A 22906-nucleotide genomic window follows, 5' to 3' on the forward strand; every position below is an offset into this window, starting at 1 on the left:
TCGTTTCTTTAGAACTGCTTTTTGTGCTTCGCTTATTGTGCTTTCCCTGCACCGCCGATTAGCGCCGTGGGCTACGTACGGTGCGAAAGAAGTTCAACACACGTAGACAGACCAGCAGCACAAGTCAAGAAAGTGACAAGAGTGATCGTACACTGCGAAGACTGATCTCACTCTGCCATAGGAACGTGGAATTTCCGCCACTTGTTCAGCTTGGCACGTGTTTCAGTGGCCCGAGCAACGGTAGACTGGCATGTGAATTGTTGGTCCATTCACGGAATGCTTTCAATCAAGGCCGTAGCCATGGAGACAACATTGGGGGGGACCAAATTTTACAGAGGGGCTGGGGTCCACCCCCCCGCCCCCCCCCCCCCAGAAAAAAATGTAAATTTTAAAACGAATTTTCTGCCTAAAATATTAAAACATTCTCTAACACATAGGATGGACTTTTTTTATTACAATAATGTCTAATAGTGTATTGTATTACATTGCTCTGTTTTTTTATTTTTACCTTTTCTTGTTTCATTATATGTAATGGCAGAGATTAGGGATTAATAAAGTACAACCATAACCACAATAATATAAACAGAAATCTATTTTATAGCAATATATTGGGGGGGACATTTTGAGCATATTTGAATATTGGAGGTGCTCGCTGACGGCTAACGAGAGGGTGGGTGGTGAACACCACGCCCACCCGCCTTTGTCTCCCCAGTAGTGTTTACACCCCGCACCAGGTACTCATTTGAGGCTGAGCCGACCTAGGGGAGGCCCAGGACCGTTTCAGATAATCGTCACTGGTGTTGGCCGTGAGTGGGAATCGAACCTGGGTCGCCAGGTTCGTAGCACAGCGTAGCGCTACACACCGCTCCCCCGCAAACACACACTGACACACGCACGCAGACACACACTGACACACACACACTGACACACACACTGACACACACTGACACACACACCGACTCACACACACACACACTGACACACACTGACACACACGCGAGGCACGCTTTCTCGAGTAGGGATATCCTCTGACTGCTCTCGCTCGAGGCGCCGTACGTGACTGCGACAGTCACAGCCAACGACATGAAGCGCTGTGGGCAACGGGAGTGGCGCTCAACTCTGAGTGACAGCTCGCACTCTCGGGCAGGAAGAGACACACTGATACACACACACTGACACACACACTGACACACACACGCAGACACACACACTGACACACACTGACACACACACACTGACACACGCACTGACACACGCACTGACACACACGCACTGACACACACGCACTGACACACACACACTGACACACAAGCACACACACACACTGACACACACGCACTGACACACACACTGACACACACACTGACACACACGCACTGACACACACACTGACACACACACTGACACACACTGACACTGACACGCACAGGCACGTCGATACGCGCACACGGAAACACTCACAGGTTGTCAAGCAGACGCAACAGACACACAGATGCACAGAGACACGAAATATAAATTTTCCCACGTATAGCCTCAACAGACTGTTGGGGCAAGTCAGCGAGCACCTATGAAGGCCGAAACGGCACACGAGGGGGTGGGTGGCCAACACCACGCCCGGCCGCCTTTGTCTCTACAGTGGCGATGTTTACACACCGCAGAAGGTACTCATTTGAGGCTGAATCGACCTAGGGGAGGCCCAGGACCGGTTCAGATAATCGTCACTGGTGTTGACCGTGAGCGGGAATCGAACTCGTGTGGCCGGGTTCATAGCGCAGCGCGCTAACCGCTACACACACGCACTCACACACACACACACTGACACACACAGACACACACGCACACACACACTGTCACACACTGTCACACACATACACTGACACACACAGACACACACTGACACACACAGGCACACAGACACACACACACAGACACAGACACACACACACTGACACACACACAGACACGCACATTGACACACACGCAGACTATGAGCAGACGGTACACAAACACGGCGTAGAGCGCGGGGTGCGGCTGGGTGGAGTCGTGCTGCGGACAGGTGACGGGGCGGAGAGGTGTGTGTGTGTGTGTCACGGCGTGTGTGTGTCACGGCGTGTGTGTGTCACGGCGTGTGTGTGTCACGGCGTGTGTGTGTCACGGCGTGTGTGTGTGTGTGTCACGGTGTGTGTGCGTCTCGTGGTGGTGGTGGTGGCGGGGGAGGCATGTGCGGGCAGGTGGCACAATGTGTGGCCGTGTCGTCGTACTGCATGTATCATTGTGTGGATGTGTCATTGTCTGTGCGGTGTGGTGTGTGCGTGTGTCATTGTCTGTGCGGTGTGGTGTGTGCGTGTGTCATTGTGCGATGTGGTGTGTGCGTGTGTCATTGTCTGCTGCGTGTGAAAAGAGTGGGGAGCGGTCGTTGGAGCGACCTGGGTTCGATCTGAACCGGTCCTGGGTCTCCCCTCAAATGAGTACCCGGTCCGGTGTGTAAACATCGCCACTGGGGAGACAAAGGCGGTCTGGCGTGGTGCTGGCTACCAACCTCATGCGTACCGTTCCAGCCTTCATAGGTGCTCGCTAACAGCACTTGCCCCAACAGTCTGCTGCAGCCTATACTGGGGGGGGGGGTCTTTGTCATTGGAAAGACAAAGGCGGCCGGGCATCATGCTAGCCAATGACCCCCTCGTGTGCCATGCGAGCTTTTATAGGTGCTCGCGAACCCCAAAGCTGTCAACCCACACGGTTCACCCCGTATTCTCGTGCAGGGAAATTCAGATTTCAGGTCCATACGGCGTACAGCCGTTTCACTACGGGCAAAAAAAAACAACGTTTGTCGACTAGTTTGTGTTTCTCCCTTGTGATGGGACTTTGTAAGATGAACGTGGGGATTTACAAGGGACACTGGGGTTGCCAACATGGTCTGAATTGGTTTGTAATGAGGTAGGGCACTGATAAGGGGTTGAAAGGTATGCGAACAGCACTTGTCCCAAAAGTCCGTTGAAGGCTTTACGGGCGATCTTTGTCTTTGTCTGTGCGTGTGTGTGGGGAGAGCGGTGGTGTAGCGTTTAGCGCGCTGCGCTACGAACCTGGCGAACCTGGCGACCTGGGTTCGATTCCCGCTCACGGCCAACACCCAGTGACGATTATCTGAACCGGTCCCGGGCCTCCCCTAGGTCGACTCAGCCTCAAATGAGTACCTGGTGCGATGTGTATGCATCGTCACTAGGGATACAAAGGCGGCCGGGCGTGGTGTTGGCCACCCACCCCCTCGTGTACCGTGCCGGCCTTTATAGGTGCTAACAGCACTTGCCCCTACAGTCTGTTAAGGCTATACGGGGGATCTTTGTGTGCGTGTGCACACGGGTAGGTAACGCAACAACCGCGATTTCGAGAACAGAAACCGCTTGACGCTCTGTCCTCCTCTAGGTTGACTCAGCCGAAAACCTCTCCCCAAGGTCGAGTCGATCTAAAATAAGTGCCCTTGGCGCGGCGTGGGCAACGGCACGGGGGAGACGACAGAGACAGCTGGGCACGCACGGCGCTGCCCTCTCGTTCCCTTTGTTGTCTTTCCATGCCGGAACCAAGATATCGAACGCGACGCATTGTTTGTTAAGCTCATTGTCGATCCACTGCTGGATGAAGGCCGCCCCACGATGTCGTGTTTGACCGTAACTTCCCCGCGCGGGAAAGTTTCGGGTTAGGTGAAGGTGGGGGGGGGGGGGGGTTTCCACGGTGGTGAGATGTTAACTCCATCGCCCGGTATGCAGGAGGTCGTGGATTCGATTCCTACCCTGACGCCTGCTGCTGTATATTTGGAGCTTGCGTGTCTCTCTCTCTCATCATCATCACGGTGGCTAGGAGATGTTGACTACCTCGCCTGGTGTGCAGGAGGTCGTGGGTTCCATCCCGACCCTGACGCCTGCTGTATATTTGGAGTTTGCGTGTCTCTCTCTCTCTCATCATCATCACGGTGGCTAGGAAATGTTAACTACCTCGCCTGGTCTACAGGAGGTCGTGGATTCGATTCCTACCCTGACGCCTGCTGCTGTATATTTGGAGCTTGCGTGTTCTCCCCGTGGTCGCGTGGATTTTTTTCTCGGGCCCACCGGGTCACGCGTTCTAGAGTGTTCGGCTGCCCTAAAATGTCCACGTGATGATAAGCCACTTCGCTATCATTTGTGGCCAGGTCGCTTCTGTAAAATAGAGCTACATAGCTCAAGTGAGCCTTATACCTGGCAAAATAAAAACGTCTTAAAATAGTTTAAATGCTCCGATATCACTCGCCATTGACGTAAGCCGTGATAGGGTTATCAAACTCGTGCAGTGACCTAACCGCTGCGCCACCGCTTCATCTCGTCCTGGCATTGACCACTGCTGACTCGCTCCACTCTGTCCAAGCAGGGGAACCCTCTGCTGACCCCGTGACCCCATACTGGACATCTGTGAACAAAGAGCTTCATCGCTCATCGGATTCCTCCTCCTGCAGTCCAAAGATTCTGATTCTGACCGTGTGTGGGTAGCAGGTGTCCGTTGCGTTCATCTCTGCACAATTCTGCGCGAGCGCCGGATTACACGCGGCACAACGCTCAAGCCAAACCGGCCGCCGAGGGCAGCAACGGAGTCGTTCGCATCGTCACCGAGTAGATTGCTGACGCAGTTCTCCATCCTCGCGGCTCATCAGCACGGCCGCGGCCAGCTACGGACCGCCGCCGGCGAGCGAGAAGCCGCGGCGTTTATTTGCAGGTCATTAAAACGATGCCTTCAGCAAGATCTCGGTTTCGTTTGCACGCCTGCAGGAGGACTGGGTGAGTCACAGCGTACACGACAAGCAAGGTGAATCCACCCAGGGCCGGCGATTCACGGGATGACTGGAGGACACAGATGATGTGATGGGCGCGCACGAAACCGGGTCCAGAAGACAATTTCACTTGCAGTTGGAAACCAGCACGTGTGCTCGGAGGGGACTTTTGGAACTCTTACCACCACTCACCACCACGCGGCATACGCCGAACTCACGACACCCCACATACACCACACTCACCAGCACACCCAACTGCGCACTCACAACCACGCTCCACGCATCACCACCACATACCAAAAACAACAGCTGCCATTCGTCACTAAGTGGCGGTGATCTCTCCACGGCGCTTGTTCCAGGCTAGGTGCACTTTGAGGCCATGTGAAGTGTCGAAGGCTCGGTGGCAAAGGGTCACGGGATAGACCCAGGTGCCATGGGTTGACCGACTGAGATGACTGGCAGATGCCCCTACTGTGCCAACTAGCTGCAATTTAAGTCGCACGGTACTCCGCTTGTTGTTGTGAGCGTCGCTCCTCTGCCCTCCGTTGTTGCTGGAGGGAGACTGCCTCCAACTGCCCAGTAGCAGCAGCGACCTTCACGACCCTCCTAAATCGAGGCCAATCTTGACATGGCTGGAACCAGTCTTTGGCAAATCCACTGAGCTCCACGTCCTCCTGTACCACATCACTCCATCTTTTCTCTAGCCTGTGCCGCTCCCGTTTAGCCCCCTCTATCTGGCCAAACAGAAGCTGTTTGGGCATGCGGTGGCTGGGCATGCGGGCTCCATGTCCCAGCAAATGCAGATTCGCTTGCCAGAGGAGCTCATCGATGGGACTGTGTCCAGATCTTTCAAGGATTTGTGAGCTCCTCACACGATCCAGCCTGGTTAATCACAGGATGGATCGTAGCAGACAGGCCAGCCTGAATGTTTCTATTCACAAGCATAGCTAAGGGAGGGCATAACTGTGGCTGAGAAGACCTGAAGTTTCCACATACCACACTCACCACCACACATACGACACACCACATACACCACATTCACTACCACGCACTCACCACAATATCTCACAACTGACCACCATACACACCACATCCATCCAAGTGGCCACCACACTCACCACAACACACACCACACAATTTACAACCCCTTGTCAATCCGCTGCTGGATGAATTCCCCCTTCTCCCACCCGCCTTCACCCTCCACTGACGCTATCCATTGGCCGGGAATCCAGCTCAGGTTTTGCCGGGTGCATAGCGCGGTGCGCTAGTCGCTGTACCACCACTCTTAGCGAGGCGCGTTCAGATTAAACACAAGACGAAGGCTCAGGATCGCTTCACAGCTCCTGGAACGGGGTGTACTCACCACCGCCACCCCCTCCACACTCGTGAACAAGTAATAATTGTACCGTTGTGGTTACCGGTTCTCAAGTGCCCCCCCCCCACACCTTGTAGTCGGGATTTATGAATGTCACTTGGGAAAATGAAGCACAATGAATAATGCTTTTTCGGGAGGAAAGTGCGCGGTGGAGGTTTTAAATCGCGCCGAGCCGGACCGCGGGTCCCCGTCCATCAAACACAATGTCACGGGGCTTCCTCTCCAGGGTGGGAGAGTTTTAGGAAATGTTCAAGCGGCGGGGGAAGGGGGGAGAAGAAAGAAAAAAATTAAAAGAAAAAAAAATAGAAACATCCGTTGCACGTTCGAGATAGAAACCCGCTCACACGCCGCAAGGGCCGAGATTCCCCCGGTTCGAAGTGTCGCTGCCACCGCCGCCTTGGCCCCGAGATTTGATCCTCACCGACGTGGTGAGATGCGATTTTCCCTCTCCGGGAGCCGTAGAGTCCAGGATGACGAAGCCGACGCTCGCGTAACGTGGGACGGCAGGTAGGCGCGAGCAGAAATGCGCGTGTGCAAGTTGAACTTCTTTCACGCCGTACGTAGCCAACCGTGCTTATCGGAGGTGCAGCCAGAACCACCGGGTTCGATTCCTGACCCGGGCGCCTTTCTGTGTGGAGTTTGAAAGTTTGAATGTTCTACCCCTGCTCTCTGGATTCTATGATTTCCTCCCATAGCTTAACACACACAATGTAACTGGTATTGGTCAACAAACATCCCGATGCTGAGCCGTCCTGAAAAAAAAAGAGTATTTGGACTCAGTGTAGCCTTCATGGGTAAGTGAGCAAATACAATTAAAATAAATCTGGCTACACACGCCGGCAGGCTGTGGTGTGACGGTCGACACGCCGGACTTGCGATCCAGAAGTCACCGGTAAAGGTTGATCTCCTGGCGCGGAAATTTAGAGAACGATGCGAGTTTTTTTTTTTTAATCCCCTCCGGCTTCCGTCCACACCCGTATACGCGCTACGGTGGCGAGGTGTTAACTACCTCGCCTGGTATACAGGAGGTCGTGGGTTCGATCCCGACCCTGACGACTGCTGCTGTATATTAGGAGTTTGCGTCTCTCTCTCTCTCTAATCATCATCACGGTGACTAGGAGATGTTAACTACCTCGCCTGGTATACAGGAGGTCGTGAGTTCGACCCCAACCCTGACGCCTGCTGCTGTATATTTGGAGTTTGCGTGTCTCTCTCTCTCTCATCATCATCACGGTGGCTAGGAGATGTTGACTACCTCGCCTGGTATACAGGAGGTCGTGGGTTCGATCCCGACCCTGACGCCTGCTGTATATTAGGAGTTTGCGTCTCTCTCTCTCTCTAATCATCATCACGGTGACTAGGAGATGTTAACTACCTCGCCTGGTATACAGGAGGTCGTGGATTCAATCACGATCCTAACGCCTGCTGTATATTTGGAGTTTGCGGTGTCTCTATCCCTCTGGCCGTGTGGATTTTCTCCGGTTTTTCCGGCTTTTCCGTCCACATTTAGAATCAACATCACGCGTTTAAGAGTATTCGACCGATATAAATTTTCACATGATGATGATAAGCCACTTCGTTGAGCTAGTATTTGTGATAGCAACGTCGATTCCGAAAAAGAGCTGGAGTATAGTTCAGGTGGGCCTGCCTTACCTGATAAAAATAAAAATTGTTTAGTTTGTTCGTGGTGGTGGTGGTGCTAGTCTTACTGGAAGGGCTTTCGGAGTTGGGAAAAGTGTTCTTCGATTTGTCCTGGCTAAGCTCTCCACTCCTCCTATGCCTGCTCGCCCACAAGATGATCTCAGCATCCTCGCCGCCGCAGCAGCAGCAGCTTTTGGCTGGCCATCGAACAAAAACGGTTTTCGGGAGCGCTACCGCGGCCGTCTGGAATGCTCTTCCTTCCGATATTAGGAAGCCCACCGGAGTTATCAACTTTTCAATCATCATTGACAACTCACTTCTTTAAAACTGCTTATTGTTGTTGTGTTTAGTTTATTGTCCTACCCCCGCACCTCCCGATTAGCGTGGTCGCGTACGTACGGCGTGAAAGAAGTTCAACGTAGGCACACATGCGGACAGCAGCGCAAGCCTCTGAGCTTTGCTGCTGGCGAGGGTTTTTAAAGGTCGCCCGCCCCAGTCGCATTCTCGCATTGCCCTGCTGTGTCAACGGAAATCCTTCATTATTACCCCCCAAAAAAGTGTTTCCTTTCCGCGCTCATTTGCCAAATAACCATAATCTCGTTTGGCGTTTCTCGTCAACGCTTGAACAGCAGAGAGGGTGCGTTTTAGGTCAAACGGTACGACCCACTTAAAAAACAAACATCGGCAATGTATAATGTAAATATGAATAGGTGATATTTTGATTTAAAGCTTTCGTGACAGCAGGGATTCATATTCTTGGTTCTTTCGGTAAAGTCACGACGAAGGGAAATAATAAAATTATTAAAAATATATTTCTTTCTATTTTTATTATTCTTTTTTTCTACGTTACTTTACCGAAAGAACCAAGCATATGAATAGGTGATGTTTTGGGCAACGGCCCTCCACCACACACGAAGTGTTTGCCCAAATTAACCACTTTACTTTGCTGATCACGTCAAGGAGCATAAACCATCACCACGTGTGCACTCCTCCGGTCATCCTCGAAGTAGCGGCGGCTTTTGGCTACGCCATCGAACAAAGACGGTCGCCGCATCGCGCGCTTCCGGATGAGCTATTTGGGGGATCTTTATGTGCGTGTGCTGCTGTGCACTTTTAAATCTAGATTGAAAATTCATTCCTTTAGAGCTGCTTCTTTTCCTTAGTTTGTTGTCCTTCCCTCACAATAGCACGGTTGGCTACGTACGGTGCGAGAGAAGTTCAACGTACGTACGTACGTTGCACGTAAAATTATTTTGACGTTTGAAATATTTGTTTTCATGTGCTGTCAGCAAGCGCAATTGCCCTGAATGTCGCCTCTTGTGTACGATGTCGATCCAAGGCCACGTGCGGTGCTGTTCACGAAAGTCTCGGGCTGCTCTGCTGACCCTGCTTGCGCACCAATGCTCACGTCGATTCGCTCGCCGCTTTTCATTACCAAGTTCATCTTCATGATCGTTGGTTCTATCGGTAAAGTCACGTCGGTCGAAAAATAAGTAATAGATCACGTTTCGATCGCAACACAAGCAATCGTCATCAGGTAGAAAGATACAGCGATAGAACTGCTGAACAAGCAGTTCAACTGCTGCTGTATCTTTCTACCTGATGGCGATTCTTTATTTTATACCCACGTGACTTTACCGAAAGAACCAAAGAATATTGATTCCTGCAGTCACGAAAACTTCAAATCAAGTTCATCTTCCTCCGAGCACTCTACACTGGAGCTCTCAGCCCAGCCCTTTGTGTCACCGTTTCCAACTCCCGCCAGCCCGAAAGACCACCATCAGTCGCTCAGCTACAAAAGGTGTTTTTTAAATCCTTTATATTAAGTTCACTTGCTTGCTTGCTTGCGCGCTTACGACCGTGCAAATCTTTCGGTCGTTTTTTAACACACTTCCCGTGATCCAATCGAGCTGACATTTTGCACACAGACTCGTTGTGCGTGACAATTTATTTTCGTGAAAAAATGTTTTGCAAAATTTTCCACTTTTTAGGAATTTTTTTTTTTCATATTTTATTTAAAATACCGATGTGATAAAAATGAAACTCTTACTTAAGAAAAACAAAAATGAATAATAAAATAAAACCGATGTCACGCATATAAAGGATTTATAGTGAAAAACTTTATTTTTACGGGTTAATCTTTTATTCCCCCCCTCACTCCCTCCACACGCGGTCCAGAAACACCGACCCGGACACAACATGAATCAGTCCGGTATTCACAGCTGCAGTCTCAGCGCTGCTTGGAAACGTATCATTAAGTAATGCGCCGTCGTTTAACTGCATGCCTATTCAGGTAACCATATATGGATTAAATGTGACTAACGCAACCGAAATCCATTGCTGCATATTTCCAGATTACCCTAATCCATTGTAATTTAGATGATTACATTAACCCCCCCCCCCATCTTCGCACAGTGATGGCGTCACAGTCCTCTAACTAAGGATGGAAACAGGGGAGGCTTCTTCACAACTCTCGAAAAGCGCCTGGCGAAGCTGGTTGTAATTACCAGCGAAACGTCGGACTACTCAAATTGTAAATGCTGTGGGTTTACTCTCCAAGGCACACGTGTGTGCTAAAGTAGCAACGATTTGGCACGTTTTGCTCACGTGACAAACCTCACTGATTGCCCGTGTCGAGTGGCGATGGGTTAACGGCACATTTCTATTCACGCGATTTAACCCAATAACCCTTTGCTATGAATGAGAGCCCGGCTACCTCCGTGGCCACTGCGTGCGGGTTCACCGTTATTGGGAATCATCAGTGTGGTTTCGTCTCGCTACCCTTACACGGCAGCCGTGCCACCAGGTATCGTCACTGTTGCTCACGCGGAAGGCATTTGAAATCATCGTGACAATGATCCTAAAACACGAAAAATAAATCCCAAACGATCCTTTTCAAATCTTAAACCGGAAATATATCAAGCAGACACTCATCCACAATTAGGGGGTTAAGTAACGACGACTTACAACTGCGTGTCAACTTACAGATTGGACTTTGTTTGAGCGACCGCAAATGGCACAGAATGAACAAAGTTAATGATGCAGCGGAATGATACGTACAGTATTTAACTGCATTGCTTGGCAACGCTCGACCTGTCCAAACACGTGAGACTGCGTCGATGTTGATTCCATATCTGCGTCACCGCCTCTGTCGGGCGTGGTTCCACTCGTACGTACGTAGCCTCCTCCACGTGTTGCATTCGATTTTTTGTCACAAACAAATCATGCGGTCCAGCACCTCTCCCACGTGTTTTGGCGTTGTGCCGCGTGCTGTTTGACGTTTCAGCCCACTTCCTTTTTTTAATTTCTTGCTAATTTATTGCCTTCCTCGTGTTGGGGAATGCCCCTTTGGTCTGCCCAGTGGCGATGTTTTTACACATCGCACTAGGTGCTCATTTTGAGGTCGAGTCCACCTAGGGGAGGCCCAGGACCGGCTCAAATATTCGCCACCGTTATTCGTCGTGAGCGTTAGTTAGATAGTCGTGACTGGTGTTGGCGTGAGCGGAAATCGAACTCGGGTTGCTGCACCAACAAAGACAAAGATCCCCCGTATAGCTTTCACAGACTGTTGGGGCAAGTGCTGTTAGCGAGCACCTATGAAGACCGGCACGGCACACGAGGGTGTGGGTGGCCAACCGCCACACCCAACCGCCTTTGTCTCCCCAGTTGTCAATGTTTTTTACACACCGCACCAGGTACTCATTTGAGGCTGAGTCGACCTAGGAGAGTCCCAGAACCGGTTCAGATAATCGTCACTGGTGGCGGCCGTGAGCGGAAATCGAACTCGGGTCGCCGCACCCACACGCACGCGCACGCACGCACGCGCACGCACGCGCACGCACGCACGCACACACACGCGCACGCACCCACACGCACGCGCACGCACGCACCCACACGCACGCACGCGCACGCACGCGCACGCACGCACGCACACACACGCACGCGCACGCACCCACACGCGCACGCACGCACGCACCCACACGCACGCGCACGCACGCACGCGCACGCACGCACGCACACACACGCACGCGCACGCACGCGCACGCACGCACGCACACACACGCGCACGCACCCACACGCACGTGCACGCACGCACCCACACGCACGCACGCGTACGCACGCACGCGCACGCACGCACACACACGCACGCGCACGCACCCACACGCACGCACGCACATTCTCACACTCCGTTCATCACCGCATTTACACCCTCTGGCCATGCCGGGAAAAATGAATCACCAAGAGACGGGGAATAAACCAGGCAGTACCGGATTCTCTGTCTCAGTGGAATGACATCACCTGCAGCCATCGTCCACAGACCGGAATTCTTTGGAAACTTTAACCGCATCGTTTAGAAGGTGAAAGGTTTTCCATTTGTTAAAGGTGTGTTTATTGACATAAATACGATTCTTTGCGAAATGCCATCAGCACCGCAGAGAAACGCTTATCTGGGTGGCGAAGTGAGTCGATGTCTCTGTTGACAATTGAGCCAGCGAGGCTGAGAACCCGGGTTTGAGTCCCAACTCTGAGTGTCTCGACACGTGGGTGACACCTGTATAAATACGGGCAATAAGCCAGCACTTCCGCTCGTCTGGGTTCAAGGCCAGGGTCTGGGTGTATCACAGCGAGTTGCCGTGCATGTCAGCGCATTGAGCATACCTGCAAGCTGGAGGAGTATCTCCGTCACCCAGACAGCGCACCAACATCCGGGCTGTGCCATGAATCCCATGGTCTCAGCCCACGGATGACTCACGGTGGCGAGATGTTAACTACCTAGCCTGGTATGCAGGAAGTCATTGGTTCAATCCCAACCCTGTCGCGTATTTGATCTGGAGTTTGCAAGTTTTCGCCGTGGTCGTGTGGATTTTTCTCCGGATCCTCCGGGTTTCCCTCCACATTTCGAGTCAACGCGCATTTAGAGTAATTGGCCGCTAAAAATTCCACGTGATAAGCCACTTCGTGGAGCCATCGTGTGTTGCCAGGTCACTTCCGAAAAAGTGCTATACAGCTCGCAGGGTTTTACATAGTAAAAATAAAACGTTGTAGTGTTTGTCTCGATGAGTTTTCTTCTCTAGCCCGCAAGGCATAGGCCAACGTTTAGTTTCCTCTGTGCTCCTTAAATCGTTTGTTACACAATCAAGTGGCAACATTAAGTCGCAGCAATACTCTGTTGTGGGTTCATGTGGCGCGGTGCCACAGCGGCTCAGACTTTAGAGTTCTCGATTCTCACAGTCACGAGATTCCAAGTTCAAATCCTGTGGTTTTTTTGGTCACCTTCTTTCCTGGGTGATTACAACAAAAAGTTCCACTTTGGGACGTTGGCAGTAGTTGCTTTCAGACGGAGAGACTGGCCCCTGCCATAGAAATCTGGGATTTCTGCTACTGCATGAGGGTGATGAGCATTGAGCCATGCTCATTTCAGCATGGAGACACTTTGACTTCAATTCATACAAGACAATGACACATATCCACCGTGTAGCCCACACAGACCGCTGGGGTGAGTGCTATTAACGATCACCTATGAAGGCCGGCACGGCACACAAAGGGGTGGGTGGGTGGCCAGCACCACACCCTGCCGTCTTTGTCTCCCCAATACTGATGTTTACACAGAGCACCAGGTTCTCATTTATGCGTTAGGGGAGGCACAGGACCAGCTGAGATTATTATTAATCACCGATGGTGATTGGGAGCGGTAATCAAATTCGCCGAGTTCGTAGGGCAGTGCTCTAACTACCGCACCACCGCTCTCCATGCAAGACACACACAATCACACACACACAATCACAAAGGCAAAGATCGAATATTAGATTGTGCACTGGGATAGGTGCTGACAGCGAGCACCTATTAAGGCCAACAGAGCACACCGGGGAGTGGAGTGGCCATCAACAATAACATCCATCCGCCTTTGTCTCTGCAGCGAACATTAATGATAAAAACAATAATGCTTTTAATCTACCCAAAAAACCCTCTACAAGTCTCGATGGGTTCCATCCCAACCCTGACGTCTGCTATATATTTGGAGTTTGCGGTGTCTCTCTCTCTCCCTGTAGCCGCGTGGATTTTTCTCCGGGTCCTCCGGTTTTTTTTCTTCCACATTTAGAAACTTTGTTAAGAACATTTGGCCGCTCTGCATTTCCACACGACGAAAAGCCACTTCAATGAGCCGCTATCATTTGTGATGACCAGGTCGCTTCTGCAAAAGAGCTACGTGGCTCAATGGGCCTCATCAGGTGAAAGCAAAAATGGCAAATAATGTGTGGTTTTACTTTTCAGGTGGCTCCTGCATTGGGGCGTTTGGCCGATGCCATTCGCGAGGGTTTGGCTTCACGTGAGAGGGAAGAAACCGTAATACCTGGAGAAAAACCAACGCATCCGAGGAGGGATACAACTGAACGCTTGCGCACACGTGGATTTACGAACGCGCCGCTGTGATTCCGCCTCCTGATCAACTCGCAGCTACGAATCTATCGGCCGCGTCGACCTCGGGAGCGGAGCTGCATGAACTGGGACGCGGATTTGGGGATGCGCGAGTCTGGGACTAGGAGGAGGACGTCCACGCCCACGCGCGCCGCCGCCGACACGATTAACGAGAGCATCTTATTGCCAGTTTCAACGTCATGGGAAAACGTTGGCTTTAACGGTGACTTTTTAAAACATTTTGAGGCTGTTTATTTTACGTATGCCGTTTGTTAGCATAACATGCGGTCAGGGCCAGCGGCTGCTCGGTGTTTATGAGGCCACCCAGAATAAATCACTGGCGAACGTCAGAGTGCGCCTCCCGCGTGCGCTGACGTTTACACGCTTTGCCGTGTGATGCATGATCAGCTCGAAAACCAGGAGAACACCAGTCTTCACCGGGCCACGCTTTGCTGATGAGACTCGGTGAAAGCGAAGCTTTCTGCGTTGGCCGAACATATTTACTCGCCTCGAGACTTCATAACTTCAGTCGCAGCTGCTGACCAATGAAAAATGCTGTTCCTAGTTCCGTAATTGAATGGGTAATGGTGCAGCCCTGCAATTGCCTGCTCACGCCACTGCTGGCGGAAGGGACTCGACTGGAGGGAGCTCTCGAGAGCCGCTCTCGAGGGTATGTTGGCCTACTCTTCCACACTGATCGGACGTCTTGGAAGAGGCAGGAGTACCCTCGCTTCACCCCACCACAAGCAACTTGGCGAGCGACTATCTGCGGTGGCGCACCCAATAATACGCCACGGTGGCAAGGAGATGTTAACTCCCTCGCCTGATATACAGGAGGTTGTGGGTTCGATCCCGACCCTGACGCCCGTGTTCATGTGGATTTTTTTTCTCCGGGCCTCCGTTTTTTGCCTCCACATTTAGAAACACGCGTTTAGAGCATTTGGCTGCGATGGATTTCCACGTGATAAGCCACTTCGTTGAGCTCTCATTTGTGGCCAGGTCGCTTCTGAAAAAGAGCTACACAGCTCAGTGGGCCTCACCTGGTAAGATAAAACATAGTTTAGTTTTTAATTCTGTACCGCCGGGTGGACAGGGACAGCCGGGTTTCAAGAAACTTCCAGCAGCCGCGCTGGGAGATCGTACTGACGACCTCTGGATTCAAAGTCCTGCGTGCTCACGATTAACTAACTGTAAATATATATATATTCTTAGAACTGCTGATGTTAATTGTGTTGTAATTATCACGGTTGGCTACACATCGTGCGGAAGAAGTTCAACATACGTACGTCAAAAAGAAGGAAATAGTGTGATCGTTTCTAATGCGTCATCCAACCCTGTGCTCATGATCGCTGACCGTGAGCGGCCCACGTTCAGGTGCGAGCATTCAAGTGGACATTCGTAAAAACGAGCTCTTTCAGCCAAACTAAGACATATTTAAGATTCTCGAGATTTAGCATACGTACCTAAGATTCAAATGACCAAAGTAGAACACGTATGGAGCTGATCAAATACATAATTTAAAACTTTTGTTTGTTGAAGCTCCGAGTGCTAATTCAAATCAAGCCGGAAGGTTCATTTTGGCGTCACCTCCACTACCCTGGGTTGTCACCGACACAACCTACCCACGGGGCTCAAACCCAGCCCCCAGCAGGGTAGTGGCTCAGTGCCCAGACGTGACACACCGGCCCTTGAGAGACACCCGCAGAACATTATTTAGGACTTGAAACAAGGGACCTCAAGAGTGGCTCGCTCACTCGCTCGCTCGCTCCCCTACAAATCTGTAGCCGTCTCCAGGCCAGGTGCCGTAAGCGCGAGGCATGATGGCGAGTGTGCCCTGGCGCTCTGAAGAGCAAGCGCCCTAAATTACTTGTTTGGGTTTTTTCTCTCTCTCCCCCTTCCATTATAAATGTTCCCTTTTTACCGCTCGTTAGCACGTAGCCTTAGGAGGCCGGTTAGGCACTTTGCCAGTGTTTATGTTTCATTCGGCGCGGGAGGAAAGCAAACGCACGAAGAGACATTCAGAGAAGACAAACGCGTTCCTTTTCAAACGTCAGAATGCTTTACAAGAATGAGCCCAAGATAGCAACAGATGGTTTGTGTTTAAAGCACAAAGAATATTCTCGCAGGACTGTACATACACCACGATGTAATGATACGAATACACGTTGCCTCTAGACATTGTGTAAGTTTCGACTGTGAATATGAGTTCCACAGACTCATAGACTCACACAGAGACCCATAGACTCACACAGAGACCCATAGACTCACACAGAGACCCATAGACTCACACAGAGACCCATAGACTCACACAGAGACCCATAGACTCACACAGAGACCGATAGACTCACACAGAGACCCATAGACTCACACAGAAACCCATAGAATCACAAAGACCAACAGAGTCACACAGAGACCCATATACTCACACAGAGACCCATAGACTTACACAGAGATCCACGGACTAACGCAGAGACTCATAGACTCACACAGAGACCCATATAATCACAGAGACCAACAGAGTCACACAGAGACCCATATACTCACACAAAGACCCATAGAGTCACACAGAGACCCATAACCTCACACAGAGACCCACAGACTCACACAAATGACCCACAGACTCACAGAGACCCATAAAGTCACAAAGAGACCCATAAACTCACACAGAGACCCATAGACTCACACAGAGACCCACATACTCACACATATGACCCACAGACTCACACAGAGACCCATAGAGTCACAAAGAGACCCACGGACTAACAGAGACCCACAGACTCACACAGACCTTCCTTTGCACCATACGTAGCCAACCGTGCTGATTGGAGGTGCAGGGGAAGGACAACGAACTGAAGCGATGTGCTCCACGGTTTCCGTGCGCTGCATTCAAATTTGTCCAATTCTTTCATTCTCTATTTGTGGAGAAAGTGATCGTGCACCTTTGCGCCAACTGTGTCACCGGCTCGTAGACGTTGCACGGGAGAGCCCATTGCTTGCGGGGGGTAGAGTTTGGAGGGGGAGGCGGAGTGGGGGGGGGGCAGAGTTTGAATGGGGGCAGAGTGGGGGGGGGGGGCAGAGTTTGTAAGGGGGGGTGGCGGGGGGACAGAGTTTGGAGGGGGTAAGCGAAGTGGAGGGGACTGGGGGGTGAGCTGAATGATGATGATGATGACACTGGTGGTGGGAGGAGAACCGGACCGGGCAAGACAGAGCGGCCCACCTCCTGTTGCCCCTCAGCGGCGGTTCTCAATCCTTTTTTGGCCCGCGGACCACTTGGCCGATGCAATCATATTCCGCGAACCACCCAGCCCCGGCCCAACCCTGGTGACAAAAGGCAATCGCTTCTCTCTAAAATCCAGTAAAACAAAGTGATTCGTATGACCGGAACATTCAAACGTGTTTCTTTTTTTTTTAACGCAGTTATAATTTTTTTCTTTTCTTTTTAAATCTTAGGGTTCAATTTGGATCTTACACTTCAGGTAGTTTAATCAGGATAGTTTACCCAACATAATTGATAAATGAAATATATAAATAAAAATAACTTAACATCCAAAAAGCAAAAGGTATAAACGTTGCCATTATTGTCCCAGATCAACCTTCATTTGCATCACAGTCCCGCGGCCCACATGGAGGACAACCCGCCACCCCTGCCGTGGAGTGACCGCGTGGCCACGTGGCCTCGGCGTGCTCACTCCACGTGGCCACGTGGTTCTCGAGGTGCGTGTCGACAAACCGCCGCTGCGCGAGTGACCCACGGCGGCCGGGTCTTCGCGGGCACCCACCCCCCTCCCCACAGGCGCCGATCGCTGCATAGCGGCTCACTCCACCGGCGTGTCGGAGACTTTTTTTTTAAACTCCTCCAGGCGATCAAACCGCAAGCGGGCGCGGGTGGCAAGGTCGGGCGGGCAGGCGGGGTGCTGAGACACCTGCGGGAGCGGATTCATCGCGTAACCACTCTCTACGTACGTGTGGCAGGATGGCGTAAGTGGTGACGTGTTGTCTAACCCACTTACGGTGCTAGCGTTGAACTTCTTTCGCGCCGTACGTAGCCGACCGTGCTAGTCGTAGGTGCGATGCGATTGCCGGCGTCATTGTATTTTCGTGATTTCATTGGCTAATTGCAGGCGGCCTGATGATGCTAGTTGTAATTACTGGCGAAACGTCGTACTCAGATTGTAAGCGTTGTTGATTTACTCTCCAACACTCCGGTGTGCTGTACTAGTAACAAATTGGCATGTTTTCTTGAAGCGACAGACCTTACTAATTGGCTGTGTCGGGTGGTGGCGGGTTTAACGACACATTCATATTTACGCGATCTAACCCACACAAAAAAAACCTGTACGATGGATTAATTTTCTAATGTTCGTAACTTTTTTTTATTGACGGTCAATTATCTGCGTTGCGCTGCCTCTGCGATCAAATCGCGAGGTCACGGAGCGTCGCTTCTCGAACTTCCGTCAGCCAAATCTGGGTTCGTCCGGCTTCCCCCTCGTTTCGTCCCACAGTTAATTAACAAACACATGCGCAACGTAGCTGGTGCTGGGCAAACATAGCCAATGCGGAAACATTGCCTGCGATTTACTCAAATTTTGATTCATCATTCTATTTTTTATCACTTATTGCGTGCGGAAAAACCTGGCCCCCTACTATGAAAACTTTTCCAGGATCCTCCTGCATAAGAAGCTCCATGTCAGTGACACTGCGGGTCTTAAAAAGAGAACGTATATATCAATATAGGCGATGTTTCGGGCAATGCCCCTTCTTCACAGCACATGGAGAGGCCTGAGAGCTAGAGATGTATGATTGTCAGCTCAAGCCATCGATGCTGAATCAGGTGTAACACCCAATGTCCAGGAAGATCTATTCGTTACGGTTATTGGTGATGGGGCTAGATGTTTACTATCTCGCCGGGTATACAGGGGATCGTGGGTTCGATCCCGACCCTGACGCCTGCTGTATATTTGGAGTTTGCGTGTTCTCCCCGTGGCCATGTGAATTTTTCTCCGGGTCCTCCGGATTTTGCCTCCACATTTAGAAACGTGCCTTTAAGCCTCTTTGGCTGCTATAAATGTCCACATGCTAAGCCGCTTCGCCGAGCTATCATTGTGTGGCCAGGTGCGCTTCCGAACAGGAGCTGCATCGGTCAGTGGACCTTACCTGGTAAAAATGTTTTTACTTTAATACTTTTAAGACCACCACCTCACAGCAATGAATTGCCAGAACCTTTGCCTGCACACCCGCACCCCTTCCTCTCAGCTACAAAGGCAATTGGACCCCTCCTTTATCAGGAGGGGTCCTGCGTCAGGGATGTCTGGCTACGAGGTGACAGGTCTGTAAACCATTTGCCGTGCGTGCTACCATCCCCGTGCCGCGTCATTGCCCAGCAGGCTGGGTGTCTCAGCGCACGAAGGATCTCCCTCCGCGTGAGACAACAAACCCACCTCCACAGCGCCGCATGGCAGGCGGGCGTCTCCTCAGCTAAAGTGAATAACTCCGTCAACCACAGCCACCGCCCATCGCCGCCTACCGCCGCCTCCGCCACTGCCGTCGTTTAGCAGACGCGTGGAAGCCACCGGACAGTGGCAGACGCGGGCGTCGGTGAGGGTGACGGTTGCCCCTGGAGCGCCTGGCGGGCGCGGCCTGATGAGCCGTGCAGGACGACAGGGTCTGAGCGGGGCGCGGTGACGAGCCGACACGCTGGCCACTCCTCACCGGCTGACGGGCGGATCGACAGACGATTCGACGGACAAACAGAACGAAGGATGGACGGACGGACGAACCGATGGTTGGATAGACGGACGGATGGACAGATGGATCGATGAACCGATTGCCGGATGGACAGATGGATGTCTCAAGAAAAGGGACATTTATTTAGACACAAATAAAGATTCCATCCGGATGCTGCTGCTGCTGCTGCTGCTCCAGTTGAGCACTTGACTCACGAACGGAAGAGTTCAAATCCTGCTCACGGCGTTAACTCAGCCCATCGTCCCTCCGGCGCGAACTAAATGAGTAACCACTTTGTTCAGGGTCAACAGAAGACGTGCACAGCCGAGAAACGCGAATAATTGTCGAAGAGACTCGACTGGATAACGGAACGACCCAAATTGAATAATCAAACCACTCGATCGAACGATCCCACGGCAGCGGCTCGCGCGTGCCTGGGCACCCGCAGGAGTCGGGAGATGGCCGAGGCAGCTGCGGTGTCGAGCGGTGATTCCCTCCCCGGCGGCCGTGTCTGGGGGGAGGGGTCGGGGGTAGGGAGGGCCCGCACCCCCCCCCACGCACGCGCGACGATGTCCCCCCCCCCCACCATCACCTCGCTCCATGGCCACTGAGCTCCGAGCGTCCGAGCGTGATTCCCCCCGCGGGGACGAATCCCCGGCTGCGCGAGTCTGAAATGTCACCAGGGGCTGTAAGAGTTTGGGCGCTCGTTGTTATCAGCGGGGAAGGCGGAGGGGGGTGGATGTGTCCGTGAGAAGCGAGTTTTTTTTTTGGGGGGGGGAGGGGGGGTAAAACGAGGCTTTGTCGGCCGTAACGCGGACGGATTCACCTCCTCTACAAAATCTCGAGCGCGCTGCTGCCAAAAGAAAAGAAAAGCCACAAGCATACAACAACGACGGGCGACGTTTCAGGCAATGGGCCTTCTTCGTAGGCACAGCGACAGGCCAGAGAGGCAGAGAAAAATGCCGTTGATGGAGATATTCTTTGAAGAGGTAACTCTCTCTTATAAATACGCCGGGAACAAGAATTGGAATAGGTGACAGACCCTTGGCCGTTGCAGCGCCAACGTTTTGGGACAATATAACGTGACCAGCATCAAAGTGTGAAAAAGAAGAATAGGTTTTACCCTTTCTGGCAATACAACAGGAGTTGTGTTAAGATGTTCAAACGCCAAATATAAACCTTTTGCAAGGCATCAAGTCTGCATTAACCACACAGAGTAGTTGTGGTGAACATGCAAACAAAACATGCTCTCATAACTCAGTTTAACACGTACGCTCAAATTCCCAATGTTGTGGATTCACTCTTCAAACACACCGGTGGGCTGAAGAAGTGACGAATTGGCGTTTTTTTAACGTGACACATTTTTTACTGATTGGCCGTGTCGGGTGGTGGAGGGTTGCGACGCATTTATACTTACGCGATCTAACACAAAACCCTTTATTGTGAACGAGTTTTACTACCCGGCTTCGCCCGGGACTTGGATTCACGACGCCCGGCCGCCTTTGTCTCCCCAGTGGCGATGTTCACACATCACACCAGTTACTCGTTTGAGGCTGAGTCGACCTAGGGGAGGCCCAGCACCGGGTACAGATAATCGTAACTGGTGTTGGCCGTGAGCAGGAATCGAACTCGGGTCGCCAGGTTCGTAGCGCAGCGCGCTAACCGCTACACCACCGCTCCCCATAGCCTAACTCACAACAACAACCGCCATTCGCCACTAAGTGGCGGTGACGTCACTACGACGCTTGTGCCAGGCTATGTGCACGTTGAGGCCACGCACACATGCACACACAAAAACAAACGCGCGTTTATTTTTAACACTGCTCAAGCATGTTTAACTGTTTTTTATATATATGTATTGTTCTGTTTGTTTGCCAAAGGATTTCATATTAGCCCTCTCGGATTTCCAACCTCACCTGCACCACCTTTTTACCTCGCTGTTTGCCTTTCACTTGTCTTTATTTCGCGTGCGAAATAAACAATGCAGTGTGGTCTTAGGTACAGCTCGGCTCTCGCCTCTACGGAGGGATACAGTGTGTGTGTGCGCACAGACACGACGGGCACACGGTGAACCGACTATCGGCGTGATTGGGCGACCTCTAAGGGGCCGGCCATAAATGACGTCACGCGATTTTGGACGATTTTTGACCCCCCCCCCTCCTCGTCACACGGCGTCACAAAAAGTCAGACCCCCCCCTCAAATATGACGTCACAAAGCTCTGCCCCCACCCCCCAAAACCATATTTCCATTTTGAAAATAAAATATGCTTCAAATCGCTTTAAACTATTGTCATTGTAGTGCGTCTTTAATGTGGAGCTGCACTCTGATGTTGTTATAACAATTAGTGTTATTATAACAATTAGTGTTGTTATAACAATTCTATATTTTTTTTAAGTGGCGCATTTTGATGTGACGTCACATTTCTCAACCCCCCCCCCCCCTCGTGACACATCGTCACAAATGTCTGACCCTCCCTAGGTGCGTCGATCCACCAATTTGCATCTGCTCCATGTGCCGAGAACTCGACTCTGCACCTGGGGTGACCGAATCTTTGTATGCGCTGCGCCCCTGCCACATGTGGTCAGACAGGCGAGGTCACCACTCCCCCTACCCCACACCCCACCCTCACTGTCTCTCCTCCCTGGCTCCTCCCCCCCCTTCTCTTACCTATATGGCCTCTTGTTGCAGCCGCGCATTGTGATGACGGACGCTTGTGTTGCGCCCGAAACGTCGTGATTTGTTTTATCTTCTACCTACGTGACTTTACCGAAAGAGCCAAAGAGTATGGATCCCTGCAGTCACGAAAACTTCAAATCTAGATTGTCACTCACCTTGTTTGGGTCTTCTCTAAAGACTCACCTGTGTCGTCTGGCCTACACTTCCCACGTATGATCCAGTGGACTCTGGACCACGCACTATTAATATTTCCTAACTTCGTGCATGGGGCACTGAG

The 22906-nt window shown here is 51.6% G+C and overlaps 1 protein-coding gene across 1 annotated transcript in view; it reads right to left on the reverse strand.

The window, feature by feature from the left end:
- Window positions 1-22906, reverse strand: part of LOC144948428 (laminin subunit gamma-1-like) — a 137158-nt gene that overhangs the window by 73301 nt on the left and 40951 nt on the right. The window lies entirely within an intron of this gene.

Source organism: Lampetra fluviatilis, chromosome 49, assembly GCF_964198595.1.
Source record: "Lampetra fluviatilis chromosome 49, kcLamFluv1.1, whole genome shotgun sequence".
NCBI classification, from domain to species: domain Eukaryota; kingdom Metazoa; phylum Chordata; class Hyperoartia; order Petromyzontiformes; family Petromyzontidae; genus Lampetra; species Lampetra fluviatilis.